The sequence below is a fragment of the Miscanthus floridulus genome, chromosome 3, assembly GCF_019320115.1.
Source record: "Miscanthus floridulus cultivar M001 chromosome 3, ASM1932011v1, whole genome shotgun sequence".
Taxonomy (NCBI): Eukaryota; Viridiplantae; Streptophyta; class Magnoliopsida; order Poales; family Poaceae; genus Miscanthus; species Miscanthus floridulus.
Window position 1 is genome coordinate 140,454,397 of NC_089582.1, and position 7,373 is coordinate 140,461,769.

A 7,373-nucleotide genomic window follows, 5' to 3' on the forward strand; every position below is an offset into this window, starting at 1 on the left:
GCGCAAGAAAATACTGGCGAGGTATATTCGATTATCTATCATCTCTTATAGATGCATGCGTACGTATATTTATTGTTAATCGTTGTGTTTCTACTCATGTAGCCGGTCTTTAGATCTACATCAACCACCGGCAAGAGTAGGAAAGTCCGAGGGCCAAAAAAGCCATTAGAGGGCCGTTTCATAATATCAGAATTCGACACCGACACCGACAAACCATTGGAACCACATGCTCAGACATATGTCAATCAATGTGGGTTCATCATAAGGGATAGGATCCCAGTTAGTGCTTGTGAATGGAAGTAGAAGATATCCGCTCCTAATATTAGTTTTGTATCTGATCGTGACAAGAACCTAGCTTGGAGAGATATCACTCAGCATTTCACATTACAAGCAGATGATGCTTTGAAAGAGCTAGTGAGAGATTAGATAATGAAGAAGATGGCAACATTGTTCCAGAGTTGGAAGAAGACATTGTATAAAAAGTTTATCTTGAAGAATAATACGTCGGATTTCAATGCTAAGGCGTTTGTCAAGTTGGAGTCCCATTGGGATGACTTCATAGAATACAAGACATCTCAAGAGAGTGAGGAACGTGTGATGAGGAATCAGCAGAATGCTCGATAGAAGCAATACCATCATCGCATGGGATCAGGTGGTTATAGGAGTGTTATTCTTAAGTGGTAGAACCTAGAAGTAGAGATTACTACCAAGGGAATCATACCTGAAACAATAGAGAAGAACTGGCCTCAACACGTGAAGAATTGGTTCTACGCTCATAGGAGAAGCCTAGACCTAGACACTGGCAAGCTAATTTTTGGCCAAAAAATTGAGAGAGCAACACAGAGACTAGCTTGTGCTAGGGAAGAAGCTGATAGTGGTGTTTTCAAGCCTAACAGAGAGAATGATGAATTGACATATGCTCTAGAGAATCTCGAACACGATGGTTAAACAAGAGGCTATGGGGCGGTTTCGTGGCTACAAGCATTCCCAACAGACAAGGATACCTACAGAAGCTGCCAGAGAAAGAAGAATGAGAAGGCAGACCGAATCCGTGTATTGGAGCAATTTGTTAATGAGTCACGACAAGCATTGCTTGAATCACGTGAACGAGAAAAATCTCTTAAGGTAAGAATGCAGGAGGAGATCAAGAGGCAAGTGCAGCTAGCAATGAGTCAAATGCAATCACAATCAACGCCGGGAGTCACCATTAGCCCCGTTGGTCAGATGAAAAGCAGTTGTGCTTCCATGGAGCTACCAGTTATTCAAGATGACGCTGAGTTGTGCTTCCCTGTTGATGACATTACCGAGCCTCTAACAACATGTGAGCTGCACATTCCAGATAGTAATAATGCATCAATCATGGTGGCTGTCGGGGTTGTATCTCCAATAGACCAAACGAAGACACCAAGAATCTATGAGTCAGTTATTCAACCTGGATATGCTAGCGTCTCGGTTGATAGAGTGCTCAAAGGTTACAGCAATGTTCCTCTTGACATTGAATGCAGTGATGGGTAGAAGACACTAGGAGAAGCAGAGAAGACATTTATTCAATGGTGCAAACGCTTCATCATCATTCTTGGGGCGCCACCGCTTCCCCTACCTCACCTTAGGTACGAATGAAAGTGAATGAAATATTATTTTCCATTAATTTTCTATTGGCTTAAAAAATAATTGACTCACAACTTGTTTTTGTAGCAGGATCTCCCCCTAGCCTAGCCCAATCATTCATTCCCCATCTCATCACAATGTCACGGGGGGTGAGACGACTTCATCCCCACGACGATCTCCAACTCCTACACCGGCCCCATCGCCTCTACAATGATCTCCAACTCCTACACCGGCCCCACTGCCTCCACAACAATCTCCAATGCCTCCACGCCAGTCTCCAACACCGGCCTCATCGCCTCCACGCCGGTATCCAACACTGCCCCCACCCCCTCCACAGCGACGTACTACAGAGACGTCTAAGGTCCCAGCGGCAAAGAAGACTCCGAAAAAAGAGTTATTTCTCAAGAAATACTTCTCGAAAAGACTGATGAGCAAATAGCAGCTGAAGAAGACAAAAAAGTGAAAGATTTTTTTATAGATATCGAAAAGCAGAGACAAGCGAAGCTTAAGGAGAAGCCGTACTTTTACATACCATAAGATCTGCTGAGGCAGAAGGTCGAAGCTCACAATAAAAAGATGCTTGAACTTCGTAAGCCTCCGCCACTATCAGACTATGAGCGCTCCCTCGTGAAGTCACATGATGCAGATAAGAAAAGGAAAAGAGCATCAGGGAAGGATGTCCCACAGCTCGGACAACAGAAGCAACCAATGCAAAATCTTATTGTTGCTAATGAATATGGTTCCAACATAGAAGTCTATCGATCAGATAACTCTGGAGAAGTGTCGGTTCAAGATGTTAATGCTTTTTTTGAAGATACTGGTTTAACCTTGGATCAATTGACAGGTAAAGCTCCAATCCAGAACCTAAAAGTTGATACCTGGAAGACTTATAAATTTGGTAAAAGTCTATACAACCCTGTAGCTCTGAATGAATTGGGTACACAAATGTACTTGCTCAACAAGTAGTACATGCAGGCGTGTGGCAGGGGTGAGGAGTGGTTCTTTGTCAGATTTAGAGACCATTATTACTTCCATGGCGATGACATCTTACATATTAGTTTCGAAGAATTGCATCAACTATATCACATGGATGCTCTGGACAAATCAATCATTAGCTGTTTTTGTTTGTAAGTGATTCTTACTTTTATTTAATAAACTCACTTCCATGTGTACATGTATATAATTATCCTCACATGTAACTTATATTTATATACAGATTCCAGATGTCAGAGCTCCAAAGAATACAAGACACCAGTGTTGGCTTCATTGATCCTTATATTGTATTCAAAACCGATATTATTGCCAAGGAGCAGTGGGTATCTGAAGCACAGAAGAATATCATGAGGTTCTTCGTGAAGTAGCACGACAAGATAACAATACTTTTCCCGTACAACTTTGAGTAAGTGTTAATAATAATGTAGTCTACACATTATATGTAATATCAATACAACTTATATGCATGTACGTGTGTGTATAAACCAATATAGGTTTCACTAGATACTCATTGTCATTGAGTTAAACTCAAGTCGGTTAGTAATCTTGGACTCATTGAGAAAAGAGCGGGCACTATACCAAGATATGATAGATATTATCTAGGGGTAATTTCGATCTCTCGCGCACAACTATTATTGAATAGACTTTATCATAATTTATTAACGATCGTACATTATTGGTCGCACAGGGTTTGAAAAGAGTTTATTTGGCAACACCGCAAGGATTGTAAGGCACCACTTAATGTAGTTGAAATACCAGTAAGTTGTACTATATATACTTCCCCACGTGTTTAATTACTATATCGTACTTCAATTTATGTGTGAGATGATGAGAATAATCTTCTTCTCGTACAGTGGTGTTTGCGACAGCAATCAGGTAATAACTTGTGTGGATACTACGTTTGTGAATTTATCACTGCGCACATAAGAAGAACCCCTGAAGATGTCCTCAGAGTATGTATATATCAATTTTTTATTTATTTTTAAATAAATATATATATATATATATATATATTAATACTTTTTCTTTTATTTCAAATGCAAGACTGAATGGTTGAAACAAAGGCTCATGCAAAAAGACCATCTGAAAGCAGTTCAAGAGTCAATAGCAGGATTTCTTCTAAAAAAAGTGTTAAATCCCAACGGCGAGTTCTACTTTGATCCTAAGGAATAAATGATGTAAATTAAATGTTTATTGATATCGTTATTTTCAAGAACAAGATTATGAAACTGTTGTATATATACATATATATCTATAATATATATAGTTTCATACTTTATTCGAATATAATAATGCTCGAGATGAGAATTAGATATAATTATATGCGTGCGTGTATTTATATTAGTAGCATAGAATACGTACATAAAAACATATTATATATTTAACAAATATGTGTAACTAAATTAAAAACAAATTAAATAAAAAAAGAAAAAGAAAAGGAACCTTTAGTCCTAATTGGGGTTATCAACCGGGACTAAAGGGTGCGGCCACGTTTGCTCGGCTGGAGGGCCTTTAGTCCTGGTTGGTAACACCAACTGGGACTAAAGGTCTCTTTTTAGTCCTGGCTCAATGACTCAGGACTGAAGGTTCCACCTTTTGTCCTAGGATCGTTGTCCCGGTGCGGTAACCGGGACTAAAGGCCGTTACCACCCAGGACAACAAGGCCATCCTGTAGTAGTGTTAGTACTTTATTGTAGCCATTTTGACTGCTGCAACTATAAGAACGTGTTTGATGTACTCCATCTATCCTAAATTATAAGTCATTCCAAGAATGTTAGAGAGTCAAAACATTTCAAGTTTGACCAAAATTATAGAAATAATTACATATATTTATGACATTAAATAGGTATACTGTGAAAATATAATTAATGAAGAATCTAATGATACTTAGTTGGTATCATAAATGTTATTATCTTATCATATAAAGTTGGTCAAATTTGAGATACTTTGACTCTTCAAGACTTTTAGAATTACTTATAATTTGAAATGGAGGAAGTAGCTTTGATCTGGGAGCACCGACCAAACAAGCATGCACATCTAACCTAGGCGCTCCATATCAAATGCTTGAGAGCTATGCTTGACGAATGTAGCTTTCCCACGCTATTATCTAAAGTTCCAAACAATCTATAATTTTTATTATGCTGCGTCTATCATAGAGTACAATGCTATCTGGTTGCCTAACTGTAGTTGTAGTATAGACACAGCAAAAGCTCTATTGAGCAAGTCTTGCGATATACACCGTGGCAAAGAATAGTGGGGTTCTAGGCGGTGGAAGAGGAAAGGTTGATGGGAGAATTGAGATTGAGATCTCATGCGTAGGGGACCACTAGAAGGTTGAGGAGCAGACAATTTTTTCATGTGAAACTTATTTACCATCCTATTCGTATGTACCGTGGCATTTTACATAACTATAATACCTCCGGTTGTGGACCTTACCTATAAAAATTATGTTGTCTTTTGACATTGCTGGCCCATGCTCTAACGACACGTCGTCGAGCACTTTGTCGACTTCGATGAGAGGAGTTCTTCCTGGGCCAAATTAGTTGGAGGTGAGCAATTCAATGTGCATTTGACAAATAATTTGGCCCGTATATACCAAGTCAAACCTTGGGGTTTGCTTAAACGTGGGTAATCACCATCATGCGGCGTACTAAGAGCATCTCCAAGAGTTCCCTAAACCTCCTCCTAATCCTAAATTTTTAGAAAGATACATAAAAATCCATCTCCAACAACTCCTAATACAATCTCCTAATATTTTAGGAGTTGGAAAAAACCCCCCTTCTCCGCGTAACTTTACGCGCCGTAGCCTCGCGCGTATCCTTCGACGGCATCGGGGCGAGTTCGTCGTTTCTAGTGAGCACGACGACATCGAGGGCAAGGTCGTCGTCTCTGGCGAACGCGTCCGCAGCACCCGCCGACACCGCCCAGCCGCAAAGGAGAGAATACCAGAGGGAGAGAGAGAGAGACCACGGACGAGAGCACGGAGCTTTTGTCGTCCGCTGCTTCTGTCCGCCATGGACGCATGGCAGGAGCTCGGGAGAGCTCGGCACAGGAAAAGAGGAGATAAGGCACTGCTTGGGGAAGGTGGAGGAGGGTCTGGGGAGGCACACCATCGAAGGAATTGGGAGGAGATGGCCGGACGTCAGAGATCGACGAGGCTCGGCTGTCTCTGTGCAAGAACAGAGGGGGAGGGAGATGAGTAGCGAGGGGCTCGGGATAGCGGTGAAGAGCAGTGGTGCGGGATGACGAGCTCAGTGGAGTGGAGGGGAGGCGAGCAGCGCGTCCCTTGTATAAGAAGCTAGATGGAGGTGGAGCTTGGCTGACCGGCATGCTCAGTACCTCGGCATGGCCGCGGTGTCCTACGTGGCAGTGGCAGCATAACGTGCGGGAGCAACTTCCTAGAGTGATGGGATGGGATGATGGGCGGTGGCTGCTCGGTATGGCGTGGTTGTGTGAGCGTGCGACGTTAGTGTTGCTGTGAGCTGCTAGCATTTGCGTTGTACATGTACTAGTGTGCAGGGTAGGCGTACGAGCTGCTGGTACTTTCTTGCTTGCTTATTGAGTGTGCTCTATGTGTCCTCTCAGTCAGAATCGGCCGCACGCACCATTTTCTGCCGCCACGGTCCGCCATGAAGCTCCTCGCCCATGCCATGTAGCTCATGCCACCGCAGCTCAGACTCAAACCTCGATGTCATGCTGCTACCGGACTTGTTCCCGCGCCACGTCAAGGGTGGAGCAGGAGCAGCGCACGCGTGCTCGACGGACACCACGTTGGAGCCGGACTTGAGCGCGAGGCGCTCATAACTGCATCACATCTGGGTGGTTGCCGTGGCTGGCTGGATGATGGCGGTGGTGGTAAGGAGGGTTCGGCACTCCCTCTAGTTTCCCGTGATGAAAAAGAAAAAAAAGCCACAACATAATTTATATGGGCTCTAAATTTGATTTTTTATGTGCCATTTATTTAGAAACTTTCAGAGATGATTTTTTTCTTCCCAAATCTTTTTAGGAGTTGTCAAAATGCTCTAGCAACTAACCACCACTGTCACTGCAATGGAAAGCTCTCCGCTAGCGCCCAGAAAAGAAGGGGGCATCTAATTATTTGCCACTCTTACGGAGGCCGCCTCTCTGATTGCCAACTTTGTGGTGGCAACTACAAAAATGTCCTAAAAAATAGTAACTCATCTAATATTTTGCTATTTTTGCTGATGTGGCATGCCAGATCAGCCAGCCAGCTTGGGAACGGGCCTTTGACGCTCGAAGACCGAAGGCAAAAAGACCATTCTGCCCCCGCCGTGTATTGCTTAACAAGCGTTGTCTCCTCCCATCTGCTCAGTCCGAATGGTTCTCTCTACACTTCTTCCTTCGTCTCCCCGTCCTTGGTCGTTGCCGCCCCGCCCTCCACTGCCCTCCCCAACCCTAGCCGCCATGTCCCATTGAGCGAGCTCATCAACGCGTAATAGGCGTCCGCAGCTGCTGGATAGGATAGGGGAGTACCCACTCAGGAGGTAGACATGGCTCCCCCTCATCATGTGTGAGGAGTGTGGGCTGCAGAGGGTGCTCGAGCTCATGGCCCAGACAGATGAGAAAGGCAACAAGGGCCGTGTCTTCTTCAAATGTCCTAGGAACATGCAAGGGGTAAGCCACATTCTTTGGGTTTCGATTTGTTAGGGTTTTGAATTGATTGTCACATCAAATATGTTTCCATGTGTTTAGGTTCTAGGATCTTGTAGGTTTTTTGAGTGGCAGCAAGAGTACCTGGCCATATTGGTGGA